Below are 20,900 nucleotides of genomic sequence, written 5' to 3' on the forward strand. Positions count from 1 at the left end.
AAAAAAAAAACCTCACATCAGACATTTCCTCAAACATCATACATGAATTGGTCATCTGCCTAGAAGACAATCTATTGTTACAAGAATTAAAAGAGTTTGATTCAATCGTTTGGTTTTGTCCACTGCTGGACGAAGGTCTCCCTCATGGTTTTCCAGACCACTCGGTTTTTTTGCCTCTTCCATCCATCTCACTCTCACTCCTTGTTCCAGTTCATCCTTCCACCACCGTCTTCCTCTTTGTCTTGCTCCATCCATTGGTCTCCACTCTGTTATTTTTCTAGTCCATCTCCCGTCATTGCATCTGGCAATATGCCCAACCCATCTCCACTTAGCCTGTTTAATGTATTTTACAATATCCATGACACCTGTTTGAGATCTTATCCAGGTATTTGTCTTCCTATCTCTTAATGTTATTTTTAGCATACTTCTCTATAATGCGATGTTGTGTTGTTCTCAACTTTTTGTTTAGGGCTTCTGTTAAGGTCCATGTTTCTCCCCCGTATGTTAGGACTGGAAGTATGCACTGGTCGAAAGCTTTCCTTTTTAGACTCATAGGGATGTCACTTCTGAATATGTCTCCCATTTTCCCATAAGCCAGCCATCCATCCAAGGTGAATTCTTCGTTCAATCTCTTTTCTTTGGCAATCCTCAAAGGATAACAATTCCTAAAGATTTTTATATATATATATATATACACACAGGGTGTTCGGGATAAATTTGACAGTTTCGTAAGGAAAAAGAAAATCTTCTTTGTATCTATTAAATTTAATGAATTGACAAAAAAACATTACAGGCAGAGTTAATTACAATACTATCAACAAGATTTACTCAAAATAACCACCATTAGCATCGATCACAGCTTCAATTCTGCTTCGGAACCTCGAACAAGCTGATGCTACAGTCTCCCTGGGAAGGGCCGCAAAAACTGTTTTAATTTTATCCATTAACTGGGCTTTTGTATTACTGGAAGTGCGATTGGTGTCTTTTTCAACTGCGCCCCATACAAAATAATCCATGGGGTTAAGGTCTGGGGAGTTTGGAGGCCAAACATTTGGACTGGTGAAGTCGTAGAAATTTTCAGACAACCATTTTTGACTTTTCCCAGAGGTGTGGCAAGGGGCCGAATCCTGCTGCCATACATACGGCCTACCATTGGCTACCCTTGTTATCCAGGGCTTGACTACAGTTAGCAACTCCACGAACAAAGCCCGAATTCCAATGCCAGGGTTCTTCAACACCTGTTCCTGCAGATTTGCGAGGAATTCTGCTGTACGAACGCAATCAGATCGTCTGCTAGGGATCTTTCTTCTTGCTACATCCTCGTAGTCACCATTGCAAGTCTCTAGTTCATGCCTGATTGTTTTTACTGTATTCAGGGAGCATTGGGCAGCAGTCGTAATATCCTTATTTTGATGGCGGGCACGAATCATCATGATACAAGTTATTCTCTTCCATGATTCAGGTGGGTTCCAGCTATCCATCCTTTCTGACATCTTGTATATGAATGAAGAAGGGTCCAAACTTTTAAATGAAGAGAAGTGTGTGTTAATACATGTAACTTACGGAAAAATATAATTAATTATAAATATGTCAAATTTATCCCGAACACCCTGTATAATATATGAGGTAACTTGTACTATTTAATGGTTTTCAACTCTGACAGTTCTTTGGTTTATGTATTTATTCATCATTATTTTTGTTTTTTCTCTATTTATTTTTAATCCAATTACTCTGGAGGCATCATTTAGCTGATTTAGCCTTTCTTCAGACTCATAGCAGATAATCTTCAAGATTATCTGCTATTAGGACAACATCATCTGCAAATTTCAGATGATGCAGCCTTTCTCCATTTATGTTTATTCCTTTTGTTTCCCAATCAAGGCTTCTAAAGACTTCTAATGCAGCTGTAAATAGTTTGGGAGATATAGTATCACCTTACCGGATGATTTTTTGTACTGGAAACTTTTCATTGTTTTTATATAATTTAATTACAGAAGTTGCATTATTGTAAATATGTTTTAGTGTTTCAATATATAGTTTCTCAGTTCCAGGGTTTCAAGAGCTTTTAGTGTTGCTGATGTTTTAACTGAATCAAATGCTTTTTCGTAGCCTATATAGGCCAGACATAAGGGTTTATTGTATTCAATTGATTTTTCTATGCGCTGTCTTAATGTGTGAATATGGTCCAAAGTATTGTAATTCTTCCTAAATACAGCTTGTTCACAGGATTGCATTCCCTCAAGTTTAGATTTTATTCTATTATTTATAATTTTTGTGAAGACTTTATATATGGTGGGGAGTAGGCTTATAGGTCTGTAGCATTTAATTTCTTCCTTATTGCCCTTTTATAAAAAATAATATTAGAAGTGAATTGTTCCAATTTTTTGGAATTTTTCTCTGTTTTAGGCATTTATTAGAGTTTAGTCAGCTGTTTGATGATAGGATTTCCTCCCAGTTTTAAGAAGTTTACCATAATTCCATCTTCTCCTGGGGCCTTTCCATTCTTTATTTCCGCACTGCCATTTCCACTTTTCGTATTCTACCGCCAGTAACCATCTAAATGCCTCGCACAAAACTAAACGGCTTACGCTTGCTATGTAAAATTACTCGACTGGATAATCTACGTTATCATTAATGCTATAAAAATTACTGTTTAGCAGTTTTCAGATTTTTTTTGTATATTCTTAGTATGTTAATCTTTCCGACTAAGTTGTTAATGCAGACAGCGAAACATATAGTTTTCTTTTTATGGTGTTACGTGAAATCTGCGAGTAAGCTTCATTATTTTATATTTATGGTTACTTGCATTCTCTATCTAGAAATACTTTTGCAAGGTTTCTTCATTACCCCCCCCCCCCAGATATCTGTTTACTCCGTACAAATCCTCTCTGCTATAAAATACGGATCAGTATTCTTCATCAGAATAGTGAGTGGCTCTCTAATCAACCTCCTTAAAATTCAATTTCAATTCTTTTGAAAAGAACAGGTTAATGACTATTTTTCATTAACCTATTAATGAAAAATAGTCATTAAAATATAAAAAATAGTCGATTCTCTCTTCTGTCTCACGTAGGTGCCAAGTTTATATATTTCCAATCACTGCATACTCTTCCATATGGTCATTTTTTATCTGAATTAGCTACCGTAATACCTCAACTTTCCTCTAACTCTGTAGAACCATCCATGGCATAGTGCAGTTTACGAATTTAGCCTACCGTGGCGAAACAACCAAATTGAACGTTGTGAGCAACTGTTTAATTTCTTTCTACTAGATTTACAAAGGTAGGCTACCTGACAGCTTACAAATACGAACGAAATTACAGTTTTGAATAGCGGTTCGTGTGTGTTGTGATTCTGTATGATGTGATAAGGTTTCTCGTCAAGATTTTGTGAATAGTATTGGAGAAGCTTATTGGTGGTAAAAAAACCGAACTTTTAATCAAGACAGGAACAGTTTATTGGAAAAAAATCTGTTAATTACGCCTGTCAGTATGGCGTACTGCAGTAATAGCCACCAGGACTGTATTGAGGACTGCATTAGAAGACTTAAGAGTATTAGCAGGTAATCTGAAGATAAATACAATCTGGCAATTACCTAAAATGCCAAGCGAAAGAAAAGTAATGAAAGTCTGAAGTTTACTGCTGTCGAAAGCCTCATTCCAATCAAACTTTACTACTTTCTAAATCCCCATTCCAGTCCGACTTTAGGTGAATTGAGTATTTCGGTTTAACGTGAAAACCTTTGTCATTACACAAAGCTATCAAGGCTGTATATAGCTTGTCTTTGGTTCTGAAAGAAAAGATAACTATTTGATTAAATCATGCATCGCAGGGAAAACGGGAGGAGAGAAGTTGAAATTGCTGCTACAAAGTGTAAAATTTTAATATTGCTAATATGTTATTTCAGAGGTCATTTCCCAGACAGATGGAAAGTATTTTAAGTAGACTTCGTCGTACCAAATCAGTTTAGTATGTGGCTGCTACTACCAATAAATGCGTACAACTTACGTTTCTATTTTCCTCCAGGTTTTTGAAAGAACTCTAGCAGTTACGTTTAATAATTACCTTGTGATCCTCAGAAAACTTGTAATAATCAGGGAGGAAATGTCATCGAATTTACACTGGGTATTCTGAGAGAATTTGTGTAGAAACTCGAAGCATTAGCAAGTTGGTGTTTCCTAAAATATATCATATACCCACAGCTTATAAATATCGTGGGCTGTATTTAATTGAAGTAGATTTAATAGGTTGTGACTGTACCGTAATTTTTATAGTAGATATTAATCAAAATAGTTTAATGGGAAGAAAAGTTTCTTCGAGTACTTCAGCTTCACTATGGTATTTTTACTTCTCCTTTCATATCGATTGCTATGTGCAGCTGAAACATTATTGATTTTTCTCAATAAGTGCCATCATTCACTTCGCATGTTTGTTGTTATCTAATACAATATTATGCTTTCATAAGGACTTTTGATTCCGCTGTTCGTCGGCTTCGAGCTCTTCATCTGATCATCAGCCGCGTCTGTATCTAAGTTAGGCAGTCGGGCGTAAAAGTGAGTTCATCTAAGAAGTAGCCGTACCAAAAGCTGAGTGCGTGCATGTGTAATTACCAAAAGTTTCTAAATTACTCCATTAGGAGACGGATAAATTCACCAGTTACGCATTAATCACGTCTGCAGAGTCTCGAAAGGCTTGGCTACACCTCATCTATCAAAACCTGTCTCAACTTCTTAACTGGCGTGTTTAAGTTTGAAGCTTGCCACGAAATAGATAAAGCTCAGTGGTGGAAACGATAAGACTTACAGAAGGGGGTTTGTTTGTTTCCCTCTTTTCCGAAAATTAACAAGTACGCCAACATTCCGGAGAGTAGTGGTTACATCCTATTTGTTTCATTCTACTTTTTATCTTCCCCACCTCCTTCCTTTTCAAGGGTGACTTTTCCACACCTGACTTCTTAAAACTATTATTGGGTCCATTTTAAAATGCCAATTTTAGCGGAAACTTAAATGCGCTGAATTTCATTCTCTTTTCATTTAAAGATAACTGTGCGCTGTTTGGACTTTTTTTTTTAAAATAAATTAGGATGTTTCTTTTAGCGATGGAAATCTTGCTCTGCTGAAATTCTAGATAACATACGAACATGTTCTACTGCTCATCTTTTTGGCCGAACATGACCATGAGGAATTCTACTGTTGGCAAAATATAACATATTTCGCCAACAGTAATTCTATATGCCTGAGTGTAGGTTTCTCCAAGTAAGATTAATTGTAGCCTGCTTGAGAAGAGATTTTAAAAAACGTGGAAGGAAACTTGAAAGAACAGCGTTCAGGACAAATAGAGATTGTCAGGACAAGATTTTTACTTTAACAAAACCTTTCATGGATATATATATATATATATATATATATATATATATATATATATATATATATATATATATATATATATATATATATAACAAAGATCTGAGCCCGGATAAAAATAGGGGAGGATTGAGGTGGTGCCATACCTCCCCGTAAAAGGGGCTCACGGCCGTTGAATCATCATACGAAATGAATGAATGAAAACTACCTATATAGATCACATTATTGAAGGAAAATGGAGTTAAACTTGAATATCACAATCGGAGATATTAAGCTCAGCTTTATTGTAAATCCCTATACAAACCTTCTAGAATTATTTAAATAAATTAAACAACTTTTTTGGCAAGTTTAGTATGAAAATCAACAATAAAATGATGAAAAAACAATTAAGAATAAGCAGAACATGAAAAGCACAAACTGCATTCCCAGTGGAGAATTATTTAATGCAGTTTTTCAATGGATGTTACAAAATTTCAAAAAAACAAACATTAAATTCGTCTTAGAGGGAGTCCATTACTATGTGTGTTTGGAGTTGGATATTCCAGCTTAAACTACTCCGATTTAAGACAGTTTTTAAAGTGTTCACAAACGTCAAGGGAGAAAATTTTGGAAAGTAACTAGTATATAAATAGTATATGACGGCCTGGTTGGCCGAGTGGTTAGCGTATCCGCTCTCCAGCCATTCTCCAGGCTGCGATTTCGAATCCCGCTGTGGGCATGGGTGTTTGTGATTGTCTGTGAAAATAGTAGTGGTGGTCGGCGGTTGTAGAGTAGGTGCCCTCCGTCGATGACTCTTTCGACTCTCTGGAGGTGTTACGTAATAATAATAATATATGGTCTACTGGAATATTTATAAAATGTGTGACACATCGAAGCTCATAAGCTACGGTTCTCCTCGAATTCAAGGTTCTCTGTAGTAGTTTTTTTTTTAGCTGAGTCGATGTAATTGTCGAGTTCGGATGCCAGATGTTGAGAGGTATATATGGGACAATTTATGGCATCTCGATAGGTAGGGAAATGGGACTTAATGTTTGTGGACCTTAGTTCATATGGTTGTGGTGTGTATGGGTAAAAAAAAAAAAAATCTTTAATTTGGTCATAGTTTCATTTTGCCAACTTGTGATATTATCTGAAATATTGGTACTTTAGCTGGAGCAACCAGTTCTTTAAACAAGTTGAAAGTTCAGCAATGGGCTACCCAGTTTTACCGCTATTGCAAACTCAAACATGAAATCTTCTGAAACTTCAGCGTTTAATTCGGCTCTCCTCAAGCCCAAACTATTGGCTGAGCTATAAACGATGTTATTTCCATTTGGCCGCATGCTCTGCATGCTGTTTCAAATTTTATATAATTCCTTAACAGTATCTACTCCCGAATTAATTTTACCATTGAAGTGGGAAAAGAAGGGCTCTGGTCTTCTCGAATACTTTTCTTACAAGACAATTCAGATGATTCAGTCTACTGTAAGCTCATATCCATAGACGAATATCGCCTTGACTCTTCACATCACCTTCTTCTCCAGAAACTTGGAATTGTCAAAATTTTATCCTCTTGGGCAGATGATATTTCAACCCTCAGAAAGGACCAGTACTACTTCATCTGGAACAGGCTCTGCTGACATCATTCGAAGAAAATAGAAGACGAAATTAGCACCACCTCCTAATATTCTACAAAGCTTTGAACAAAGTTTCCAATTTCCGGAAACAAATCAAGGACCTCCAGGATCCTCTTCTCTCTCTCTTTTTTTATTACGAAAAGAATTTCATTGTTAATCTAGGATAAATACCTCATTTTATTTTAGTTTTATAGTCATTTGATTGCGGGGGGGGGGGCTGAGTTGAGTAGACAATTTGAGAATACACATCGCATACGACCTATGACTTCTGCTATGATCTCTAATTCATAAGTAGTATAGAAATAACAAAGAAGACACGACACAACATAAATTTAAAAAAAAATGAATTTTAATTAGGAAAAGATTTTTGAAAAATTTTCTAGTGTTTTTTTTTTCCTTTTTCTTTGGGGATGCCAGGGATCCCTAGGCTCTCCCTCTGAGTGCGCTACTGTATCCTGGGATGTTTTGTGGATAACATCGTATATTTCTTGCAGAGAGTGTTTACTATCACTCTTCTTCTTAAGATAAGGTTTGTCTTGTGGATAAGTCGTAAATGGTGTTTTGGATTTGTAGATTTACAGTATCGTTCTATGCAGACGTTTGTTTCTTTAGTAAACTGCATATCTACAGCAATATTTTGTCAGTGTGGGATTCAGTATTTGGGACAGACAGGAATGACTGGACCTTCTTGGTAAGAAAAAAAAATTATGTACATTCCAGTACGGGGAACCTAAAAGCAGACCACCACGAACAGCACCGCTATCGTCTCCATCTATGTAACTTTCTCGAGGTCATTTCATTTTCACTCTTTGCTGAGCGTGTCTTTAAAACACCTTTGATGATGGTAAATTGAACTGGTGAAACGTCGGCATGTAAATATTTGCTTTTGTTTGTAAGTTTTTTTTTTTCCATTCCCAAGTACTTTTTTTTTGTTTCAGAAAACTTCTACATGAATAAATGCAACAGGTTATGGAAATGGTGGTGATGCTTTTACAGTAAAGATTATACACGGACGTATTCAATAAATTATTGTCGTGTTGTTTATTTCTTGATATTTATAGATTTTAATTCAATTTCTGGACTCAAATTTCCTCAATTTCTTTGAAACTGAAATAAGATTACGACTCAACTTTTTGGATACTTGAATGGCTGTGGATTTTGTCCTTTGTCTTGTTTCACTATCCAAAGCAAATACGCAACCAGATGTAATGTAACTTGAGTGTGCCAAAGAAGTGTTGATAGCAGTTCAAAATATATTACAACAGCTACACGGTAAAAATCTAGGTAAGGCTTTTTTTTTTTTTTGAGAAGGAATTGGGGGGGGGGGAATTCCTGACGGTGCTAGTACTTTTAACCCAATATTTTTATATATTTTTTACCTGTCACAAAGTGAAGTCCTGACTGCTCCCCTCCCTCTTTTTTTTGTTGTATATTCTGTACTTATATTTGAAGAAGTTTGCCTTCCGATGATCTCCTGAACCACAGCTTTTTTTGGAGGAGAAGCGGTTAAAAAATAAATGTTTTGTCGACTATTTTAAGTAAATGGAATAAAACCATTTACTCTGTATATGTGTGCGCGCGCGCCTGCGTAATGATTTTCCAAAAAATCAAAAAAAGTATTACAAAACGAATTTTTGATTTTTTGACAGTCACAATTGATCGTTTTAATGAATGAAGGAAAGACGTTTTTCTTACTTTTACTCAAATAATACAAATTTTCCAAAACACTGGTTTAAATAATCGTCTTAAACAGTTACAACTGAATGTTAACATTCTAAAAGCACTCAGCGCGAATTTTGGTTACTCGCTTTGCTCGTAGGATGCTATACTATAATCCTATATTCCTGACTCACCATATATATACACACATATTATTTTATGTATTATATGTATTTCATTTGAGTGTGTATGTATGTTTAAGAGCTTTGTTTGTAATTTCCTTTTGTTTCATTTGTCAATACCGTTGTCATTTTCTAATTCCCAAAAGAGAATCAAATGCGTTTAAACGAAGCAGCGAGCTACGCTTAGCTTCATATACCCGCGAGAGATAGCTGGCTTTCAGCATCCTGGTAGTACTCCAGCGGTGCGGGGCTAAAACTAGCGTTGTTCTCGCGCCTCAACAATAGCCCGATATCCACTGTCAGCTTCCAGCAATCCCTCGGGCATGTAACTTTTCACCGGCGGCAAATTGAATTCCGGCGCGCCAAGTCCATCCTTTTCCAAGTTCGGTGACATTCCTTAGACTCATCAATGCGTGGTGCTCTGAATGTAGGCAGCCGAGCGACCCAAACAACGTTCTCCGCTATGGGTTATGAGATAGGCCAACACTTGTTTGTTCAGCTAACTCTTTGGTTCACCCGCTGCTGTAGTGAGATTCCAAGTAAATTCCCTACACATAACATATGCTGCTGGCTGCAGGTCAATTGCAGATCTTGCATGACTGTACTTGGAGAGATCTCTACCCTTTAAGTAACTGCAGGCATAATAGAAGTATGGATTGAATATCTAAATTCTCCGCTTTTCTTCTCTGTGTATTGACAATTCGTGAGTTCTTAATTGAGTATCAGTCAAAAATCTGAAGGTTTAGGGATAAAATTTCTCATTTTAGCTTTTAGAACTGTGCCGTTGATTTTTTCTGCCAATATAAAGCAGTCATGCTGACTAATAACATTGCTCAGTAACCTCTTTTCATTGAAAGAAATATCCATTGTAATAAGTTTCTGTAATAGTTCTTGCATTTTACTATTTCAAATTTCGTAAATGTCACAGTAATTTTTTTTTTTTTTTGAAATCATAGAAAAAACGTATCGTATATAATCATTTTTTATAGTATTTTTGTCTGAGACAATATATTTTGATGTTTTCATATAAGCTTCTTCTTAGCATTGACGTGCTGGCTGAGAATTCAGTTTATTGATTTGTTTCCTAAATTTCGTTATTTAATTAATGAAGAGGAGAAAAAATTGTTTTCTTGAATGCAGCGTCTCCAACTTTCTTAATTCTAGTCTTGCAGTGTACGTAAGTACATATGTACTTAACGAGTAATCGCTATTAAATCCCGAATTTAATGGGAAAAGACATTATAAACTAAGAGCTATCTTTTTTAAGGGCGTGTCACCAACACTTTAGAAGCGGAAACGTGTGAAGAATGGCAAATGTTGTTTGTGGCAGATTCGTAAGTAGCAAATAGTTTTCTGACATCCACAAGAAAGTTTAACCATAGGTCTTGGTTCTTCCTACCTCACCTATTCCCGGTTATGGGAAGTTGTGCTAAATTTTCCTAATCATGATTATTATTATTGTTATTTGTTTATTAGATATGCAATGCAATATATATTGCTGTTTTCCTTTTTCTAGCGACTCCAATTAGCAATGCTGAAATTGCTGTAGTCCCCAAAATTTTCTGAATAAGTTCATTTTTATTTTTTCTTTAACATGCTTAACACAGAAGGCTTTTTTATATATATATACTTTGGAATATATATACTTTGGGTTCGTGTCTCTCAAAATCCTAACTCGAAGAAAAATATATATGAAAATGTTTACAATGTGTACTACATATTTATATATATTAAAAAAAAATTAAATAAACACTTATTTACTCCTTCCTCACTGTTTATATATGTAATCACTTTATTTAGTGAATTAGATCTGTGACATACCTAGCTGCCATCTTCATGTTCCGGGACCGATGAGGCCAAGATCCGTTTTCAGTTAATCCTGTCTTTTGCAACTAATTCTGCTGCTCTGTACCTTTCCAAACTTGCTTCTTCTTCTTCTTCTTTTTTTTTTTTTTTATTTTTAGCATTTTCTGCCAAGTTATGTTAAATCTTCCTTTTTTTCTTCTGGGATTCATGTCGACTAGCTTTAGAATCCCTCCTCTGACCATCTTTTTTGCTCAAGGCTAAAAAAAAGAAAAAACATCACCACTGGCGATTTTTTGTTCACATATACCATAGTGTTTAAATATTGTTTTCGAACAACATATAAACATGGTTGATGAGTTTCAATATTAACATAAGTGATGTTACACATACATTTGAAAGTTGTGCTACACCAAATTCATTTTGAAGAATGAATTTCCTTCGCGTATTTTTTTGTATTCATATAATTGGGAAGTGTACCATATTGTTTGAAGTTTGGATTCCTACGACAGTTGATTGAGTTCACTTATTTCATTGTGCGCGCGAGCACAATGAAATCGTACGATACGATTTTGACTCACTGCAGTGGTATCACCGATGGTTTTAAAATTAGGGTATATACAATTTTAGTTTTACAAAAGTCAGTTTTAATTGAATCGTTTTTCATTTTTGGAGAATGTTATTTTTTTAACTTTTAAATTTGTACTAGTAAAGTTAGTTGCAGGGCTGTGTAGACTATTCACTGCTAGTCTAAACCTTTGCTTCTTGCTCCTAGGTGGAGGTCGTTTGACGGCTGCACGTATTTCAGTTACGGCACTGGTACGCGCATGCGGGATATTTTCATAGTTAATGAATTACTCTACTTGGTTTAAAAGTTGCGAAGACGTGAATCAAACTCCACAAGTGAACGTGCCCGGGGTTAACAGTTAAATATTTTCGCTTTTGCTGCTGGGTGACATTCTGCTTAATTCAGATATTTAATCAGAGGATTGTAACACGATGACAAAGGAAGTTAATTTTGCTCTTTTCTCTTAGCAACACGGCAAACGGGATTTTCCATGTCTTCCAAGTGTAATTTGTTTTGTACTTCGCGTGCAGCTTCAGGACATGTTCCCAAATAAACTGCCCTTCCTCTTGCTCCTAATATGCTGAAATATGCTCTCGCCGTAGAAATTCCACTTCCATTACCCACGTACGAAAAGTAATGCTGCCAATTATGTTTGAAATGTGGAGATGCGAATTTGTCTCTCGAAAAGGTTAATAATATAAACCTTTTATTAATGATGTGTTTTCCTTCTTACAATCTATACCATTCATTTGGAGATTCGCTCGCGCATTTCCTTTCCTCCTGGACATTACACGCATCGAGATGTAAACATCAATCCACACTCTTTTGGCGAGATCGAAGTGCTTGGAAATGTATTTATTAACTGACCCGTTAATATAAATCAGAGTGCACGCTTTCATTATTTCGAGAAGGATCGACTGAATATTGATGATTAAGATAAAATTCTTTTTCACGTTTATATGCACGATAAGATTTGATATCGTTGTCAGGCTTAGACTCTTAGAGGAAGTGGCGACAGTATTCCTACTGTTAAAAGTTAGTTTTAAATTGTGTTAACAGAGCCAGTATAGACCTGTAAAAGAAACATCACAGTTGAATGATTGGTGTATCTAGATCTTAGATAATCGTTATAAATGCCATATCAGAACTTGTTTTAAAGAATGGTTCTTCCTTTACCTGATTATGTTGAGCGATCTACATCTTTCTTACATAATCATTCATCAGTCTGTGCTTTACGCAGGAATTTTGATGCCTTGCCAACAGATTCAAAGATGGGTATGCTGTCAAGATAGAAACGTTTCCAATGTATTTTCGCTATTCAGTTCTGAGTTAGCTAGTCTCTTACCATGATGTTGCTCTTGTCTACTGAATTGTTCTGTTTTTTATTTTTTATTTTCTATTCGCACTTTATATTCGTAGAGGCCAGCACTGACCTTCTAAATACAGGATCTGACTCAAAATTATAAAATTATCGAGATAACTGAGAGATTTTCAAATCATAACAAATGAGTAATAGAAATAATTCAAACAGGCTAACTGTGCATAACATTGATCTTACCAACTATAACTTTTATAGTATTAAACATAATGATTGCGAACTTGATTTTTTTCAATAGTAGTCTCGAAACGACTATGTATAAAACGGCATTTAATGCTTGTATCAGGAATTATAGAAACATTATTGGAAAATATATAAATAAAACCCCGAATTCATTCCAACAATGGATTCGTATACAAATGTGATGTCCGAACTGTTGGCAGCAAGTGAAGTAGTTCTTTTGATCTGCATAGACTGAGTTTTGAGTTCTAAAGTATATTATCCATGCTAAAATTATGCCGTTGCTGGATATTCATAAATCTCCAAATTGTTAATTCGAATTATCATCTAAACGCCATCGCCTTTTCAATTAATTCGGATATGAAGCGGTGCTCCCATTCTGATCTAACTTCAATTCCCGAATCAGCTTTTATGACGTGATATTTATTTTCCGCAATGAACAACGCTTAGAAAGTCTTCATTCCACTCCTTCAGAGTGAGAAACAGTAGAAATGGCAGGAGGTAACTAGAGTCGAATTGTATTTACATGATGGAAAATACGCAAGTAGAAGTACAAGTTCGTCAAGAAAAATAAACCTTTTATATATACATATTGTCATTTCCAAATTATAATCTGAATATATAAAAGATTTATTTTTTTATTAGTTTGCAACGCTCAATATTATCATTTTATTGACTTGAAATGTGTTATTTAAGGTTGAGGTATGGTCGCAGATCAAAACTTTATGGAATAAAGTTTTGATCTGCGACCTCAAGATGCTTGTATGCTTGCATATATTGCTAGATTAAGAATATAAGAGAGATAGTTGCCATGATAATGTTTTCATTTACGCAATATGCATTCATTTGTATAGTATTGAAGAGAATGTCGATGCCTATAGGCTTAATTTCTGGCTAAAAATATGTGATATTCACATAATTGAAACCCCATAGGATTATTTTTGAAATAAAAGTTCTTTTGAAACTTATTTTTCTATTTATTGTTATATGAACTTCCATCCCCAAAAAGTTTATAAACCTGTCGCACATCAGTGTTGTGAGTAGAATGAGGGTTATATAATCCGGAGCTGCTGTAGAGCAGTGGTTCTCAAACTTTTTGAAGTCGGGGCGCATTTAAAATCCTACAAATAATTGTAGGCGCACCATATACAAATTTCTGAGAAATATGTTATAATAATTAAGTCAAATATTACAGAAAAAAATAATGCGATAAAAAATCAATAAAATGAAACATACCTTAAGTTTATTCATTCTTGTGTTTATGAGAAACATGGGCCTGATGTGTCCTAGCGATTGCTTCAATATTTGGGCATATATTTGAAAGGCAAACTCTCATTTCCTCGTCAGTACACTTAATTGTGCTCCTCTTAATTACACTTAATTTACACTTAATTGTGGTGAGGGTAAACAATCCTAATTCACATAAATATGATGTTGAAAATTGTAGTAAAATGTTTAAAGCTTTTTTAGATATTGACACACATTCTTCTTTTATAGAAATCCAAAAGGCTTCAAGAGACAATTCCTTATGTTTAATCATCAATCCACGATCAGTGGATATAGCTGCCAGTTCTTCTTCTTCTGTTAATGTTAAACCAAAATCACTTGAAGTTTCCATAAATGGGTTTCTAATCCAATCGTATTGTTCAGTGTTAAGTGATGGAAAATAAGAACTCAATTTTTCTTCTAAACTTGTTAAATGTTCAACTATTATTGGAAGTGTTTCATTTATGCAAGTGTTACTTACCAATGGAAACATTTCCAAATTATCTTCAACAGCTTTCCAAATCTGTAGTTTTCTCTGAAACGCTTTTATTTTGTCAGTGGATGTGAGAATATTTTCTTTTTTCCCTTGCATGCTAGTATTCAAAATATTGAGCTGCTGAAATATATCGGCCAAATACTGTAACCTGGCAATCCAAAATTCGCACCGAAGGAGGTTACAAAAATGTATAATTGTTTCATCTCTTCAAAAAACGCAAGAAGTTCTTGTCGTAGCTCGTGTACACGGGTAAGTACTCCCCCCCCCTTAACAGCCACCTCACCTCAGTGTGTAAAAGCAGCTGTCTGTGTTGTGAATCCATATCGATATAAAGCTTTTCGAATAAACGCGATTTGACAGGTCTTGTTTTAATAAAGTTTTCCATCTGAACAACTTGAGCTAAAACTTCTCTTAATTTTTTCCCCAATGTTTTTGCCATCAAGGCCTCCGTATGAAGAAAGCAGTGAGTTACGATAACATTTTCATTTTGTTTTTTTACAAAAGATGTAAGGCTCTTAACACAGCCTACCATGGAAGGGACTTCTATGTTAACTGCCATTTATCAAGATAGCTATTCAAAATGTTAAAAACGTCCTCACCTTTTGTAGACACACTTAATTCTTTACAAAAAAGAAACTGATTTACTATTTGATCTTCATTAAGAAAACGGACGAATGCTAAGAGTTGCGCCTTGTTGGTAATGTCTGTTGACTCATCAACTTGCAATGCAAAATTTAAATACTGAAGTTTATTACTGCATACATTTTTCTCGATATCAGAAGACATTTCTATAATACGCCTGTGAACCGTATCGTTGGACAGAGGAATCTTGCTTATTTTCATTGCTGCTTCATTTCCTAGCATTGTCATGACCATTTTTTTGCATGCAGGCAAAATAAGTGACTCACCTAAAGCATGATCTTTCATATTTTTTGCTATGAGTTCTGAGACTTGATAAGAAGCGATTTGAGCTTTATCAGAAACAGTCATTATACTTTTAAAAGGATTTGCTGATTTTGTTTGCTGTTCAGACAATCTCTTGAAAAAACTTACAGATTTATCTTGTAAATTAGAGTGTATAGTTTTAAAATGTTTACTCAGTTTACTAGGAAGCAATGATTCATTTGCCATTTAACATCCGCATACTAAACATAACGGCAAAGGATGATCTTCACTTCTGGTCCAAGTGAAACCAAAGCTTAAATAACTTTCATTATATTTGCGAGTAGGCCGCGATTTTGCTTTCTTACTTGCACTTGACTTTTGCTCACTTCCAGATTCTGATTCTTCAATATCACGCTTCTTTTTGAGAAATCTGTTCATTTTATTTGGGTGTATTTATCTGAAAATAAGTAATATGCACATAACATCCACTTCCAACTTTTAAAATAAGTAATATACACAACAAGAATAAACCATATTCTTGTTATCTTTGCAAGAAAAACCGCTGTTAATTAACATAATAATGATGTGTTGACAAAAAGAGCGGTATATCCGTAATGAAAAGGTATAATAGAGTAACTATATTTATTTTTATATCTGGACACACATTTCTCTGGAATACCACAGGGCGCACCCTTTGAGAACCACTGCTGTAGAGACTAACTATAGGTAAAGTCATTACTTTAACACTCGTTAAGCTAAGACAGCTCCAAATTCTATTCACGTTTAAACTTTTTTTAAGCTACGGAACAAAAGAATGAAACCAATAACAATACGTTCCTGTGCTTGTAAAGATCCGGGTAATACAAATAAACAGGAGGATGAGATTACGAAAAAAAAAAAAAAAGATACTAGTCTAGTTCAAATCAACTACTAGTATTTTTTCCCCCTCTCTTTGAGAGGGAAAAAATACTACTCTTGTCAGTTTTATCTGCACATAAGGAAGTCTACACGTCATGAGTTTGACCGTGCATGCGACACACCGCACTTTCAGCCGGTGGGTACGTTTATAAGAACAAGTGATCCGTTTGACTTTGTCCTTTTAAGAGTAGATTGTTCTGTAGGTGTGTTCCACTGCTCCCGGTATATAGAAGCGACTGAAAGCCTATTCAAAATAATTGTGTATAAGATGTTTTTCACCAACGCCAAGTTCCAGAGTTCCTTATTTGATTATGCTGGAAAACACGAACCCATAGATAAGACTTATGTGTATGCCTTGCGAGAAAATGCAAATGTTTATAATATGTGGGCTTTGAAAATACACGACTAGGTAACGTACATGTTTAATGCATTCATATTTCAAAATATGCATGTGATATTCTAAGAAGGCAGTCCTTTGGGGGATTCCTTACACACATTACCATCTAGCAGGCACGCGCTTTCTGTGACCTTTCGCAAATGCGCTATCTAGGGAAGTGTGCAGATGACGCCTGCACGGCACATCAGTTCCTGGCGAATGACCCTCAGGTGAGAAACTGACAGATGCCGCGTCTGCATACGGAAAGAAGATACGGTGAATGCCTTTTCGGAACCAGATTTTTACTTCTCAGCATAACATCTTCAGAAAGGCCCTAGCAGATTAATAGAATTTTAATGCCCTAGCATTAAAATTCTATTAATCTGGCTTAATAAATAAACATATTTCTATTCGGCTACTTGTGAATGATTTGGAAATATAATGCCAAACTGCATTTTCCTTTTTACTTGCAGTTTATTTTATGTTTGTTTACATGTGAAACTTATTTTCTTTCTCCGTAGTAACAGTAATCTCATTAATTTCACAATATATTGTTTCATGTATCTTATAGATGAAAAATATCTCTTGTCTATCCACTGTTAACTGTCGGACCAGCCACCAGCAAATTTTGTTTGCATGAACTCCCAATTAGACTATGGGAAGCCTTTTCTTTTTGATACCAGCAGGCAGTGGCTCCTACTGCGACACGGATGTTTGTGAGTCTTTAGGTCATATAAGATGTCATCGCCAGATGTCGATGGTTTGAACTGACGTAAAACTGTGTGGTGTTTCAAAACAGTTTTCGGTGTATCTGGTCCTCAGCTCACCTGTAACTAAAGTATTTCCGGTTTAAAAGGACCATTTAACTGAACCAAAAAAAAAAAAAAAACCTTGGTCACAGATGAGAAATTTTTATTATGTTAATCCCACCCACGAAAGGCGGTTTGTTATTCGATATGTATTAATATAGCTACCGATGGGTTAGTCTGAAAACCCTGCTCTGAGCCAAACATGGAACTTTTACAAGCCGCTTCATGCTCTCTAATAAGCAGAATAGTTTCTTATCCGCCACTTAAATACATTCGCATCCATGCTTATGATGGGATTGGAATTCACAGCCTGTTTTTTGGAGAATGGATACTCCCAACCACTCACCATGGCTGGCATGACGGGGAAATATTTCGAGATATTTCTTGCCTGTATCATATGGTCTGAAACTAGCTCTCTAATCTACTATAGGTGTTTCATCCTTTCTTATTTAGGATTGTCGTTAAGGTGGGGGGGGGAGGCAAAACTTCAGATCCAAATTATTTGCGCGATTTGATTTTATGCTGATTTTAGCTAATATCACGAGAATCCGTTGCTCTAGAAGGTCTATCCCCCCCCCCCCCATCTGTCTCTTAGCAAAGGACAAAGGATCAGACTGCATCTTTTTTTTTTTTTTTTTAATAAAAAAGGAAGAATTTGTCATTTTAGCAATCTCATTCAAAAGAAGAAAAAAAAGCACTCTCTGAAATTTGGATATTTGTAATTTAAGGGAATTGAAGGTTTCTTTATGTTGATTCTTTTTCCTGTCGAAGAAGAATCATTATTAAAAAAAAAACAGCATTTTCAGTGTGGTCTCTGTTATTTAAAAGAAATGATCATATTAACGACCAATGACAATATTAACTTTTTTTTAAGAGAGAGAGAGAACAGCAATCCATGAGCTTTTAGCGAATCTCAGGCCGAAAACTATAAGAAATTATTAGACTGACTGATTATAAGCAATATTTATTTTTTCCATCAACATGAATATCACTTACAGAAGTAATAGCTCGACGGCACTTATTCGCGAATGGCATGATACAAAACTGTTTACATTTGGGCCAGAGTAACGCCTGATTGCTCAGCTAGAGTACGACAAACATGCATGCTATCCTATAGCACAGTGTTTCTCAAACTTTACTGGCAGTGGCCTACTTGGATAAAAAATATAATCTCAGTAGTCATCTAGCCTCATACCCAACCCACTCTTCACCGATAAGTCATATCTTACTTCCGAAGGTGTCTTCATATGCCGCCCTAAGTGTAAAATAATGGAATAATATTAGCATAGCATACACAAGTTTAATATTTTTCAGTGGAAAATAAAGTCGGAGGAAAATTAGGATAGGATTTCTCAGAGCACTGTTGCTAATTTTACATACCACTCTACACTCATATGCTGAGATATACAGCATGCGGTAAAATATTATGCATGTCATTATATTGAAATTAAACGAATTATATAGAAACTTTTTAATTAATAGGATTTTTAATATATCGTATTCTAAACTGCATCTAAAAATTGACGACTAAGATAAAAACAATTATTTAACTAATGCATTTCTCTCGCGGACCACTGGTAGGCCACGGACCACACTTTGAGAAACGCTGCTCTACCAGATAATGACGCTCTCTGAGCCCAGAGCAAAGTATACGAATCCAATACTCGCGTGACATAAGATTGAGCGGTACCCATTAAGCTAGATTTCTTCGAAAGAAAGACTTACAGAATCGATTCTAGTCACCTACGAACATTTCTATGCGTTTATTTATTTATTTATTTTATTTATTTATTTATTTATTTTTTAACTCAGTTCTGAAATTTTTGAGATCTTGGGCACAGGTGAGTAGAAAGTTATTTCCTTCCTGGAAGAAAGTCGCGTTTTCGCGAGGGTAATTTCAAAAGTTCTGCAGACTCCATGCATGCAGTCAGTGAGATGACGTAATATTTTCCACTTTCACGTCAATTGAAACTTATACTCTCAGTAAAAACGCCTTGTGCTTTTCTGTTTTTCTTCCGTGAAATAAGACTTGGAAGAGGAGAGAATCTGACTCAGATCGAATATTGCAAATTTTGCATGATAATTAAGAGTCCACGTATTTCGCATGAGAAGTGTCTGATCTTATAGAAAAGTATACTTAAGCTATACCTCTTCCGTACAGTCCTGATTTTAATATCTTCTCTTACGGAAAATTATAGGGGAGAGTTGCCCAAATCATACTGCTTAAGACATTTTTGACATATTTATTTCCCAGTATGCTTTTAAATGATAAATCATGTTTGAGTCTACAAATTGATTCCATTATGCATCTCATGTCTATATTTTTAGCACGTTTTTTCCTTTTTTGCAAGTGTTTTAAACGTTTTTTTTATGACCCTACAATCGGTACCATTTAGGAAACCCGGTGCCTAAATCATACTGGTCTGTTTCCAAAATCGTACCTAATAATTGTGAATCAGGAAATGACAGTAATATGAAACTTACTCTAGAAAGTCAATTTATTTATAAACAAAATTGAAAAATTACAAAATGTTTTGGGATTTTTATAAATCACATTTGGGGCAGTAATATATTCTGTCGTCTTTCAGTACACCACCACAAGAATTTTTCAGAATAATAAAAATGCACATGAATGTAATGTCCAAAATTGTACCAGTACGATTTTAGAAACACTACAGTGGTATGATTTAGGAAACTAAGCATTTCGTTTAAAAAACTAACATAACCTTAACAAGAGTTAAATTGTTTTATAAAACAAATATTGAAAATAATATAACAAGTCTAGTATCAAAAAAAAAAAACTCTAGTAACGTAGCGTGAAATGTTATTATTCGATCAATGTCATCTATATAAATAAAATCAAAATTTACATTGAACTTACCTGATTTTTTTCGACCTTAATAACTCATTAAAATCACAATGTAACCTCTCAACTTTTTTCCTACAATACAGACTAGTCATTTAGTTTATGTGCCAGCCGCTAGATACCGCTTCTTATATTAATTGGTTTATGAAAAATACCTAAAGTACGATTTAGGCAACCGGTACGCATTAGGCAACTCTCCTCTACGTGGTATTTCCTCACACCCCTTCCTTACAATCCCGACTTCGATATCTTCTCCAAGTTGCAAGACCAACTTTTCAGGAAACGCTGCACTTTACTGATGCGTTTTTGACAGAAATGACAAGTAATGAAATATATATAAACAAAAACGGTTTAGCTGACAGAAATGCAAGACCTACCCAAAAGTTGGACAGCAGTGAAAAGGCAGAATGGAGATTATATACTGAGACAATGTATTTTATTGCATAGATTTTTGGTTTAACCACAAGTGAACAAACGGTATGCAGATGTGAGATGTGTGTTCTCCAGTTTGTTAGTACCGTCACAACACCTACAA

At 35.2% G+C, this 20,900-nt stretch overlaps 1 protein-coding gene across 1 annotated transcript in view; it reads left to right on the plus strand.

The window, feature by feature from the left end:
* Positions 1-20,900, plus strand: part of LOC150098216 (uncharacterized) — a 151,826-nt gene that overhangs the window by 71,414 nt on the left and 59,512 nt on the right. The gene's annotated exons all lie outside the window — the stretch shown is intronic.

The sequence above is a fragment of the Typopeltis vanoorti genome, chromosome 16 (genome assembly GCF_054136105.1).
Source record: "Typopeltis vanoorti isolate ZY-2024b chromosome 16, IOZ_Tvanoo_1.0, whole genome shotgun sequence".
Classification (NCBI taxonomy): Eukaryota; Metazoa; Arthropoda; class Arachnida; order Uropygi; family Thelyphonidae; genus Typopeltis; species Typopeltis vanoorti.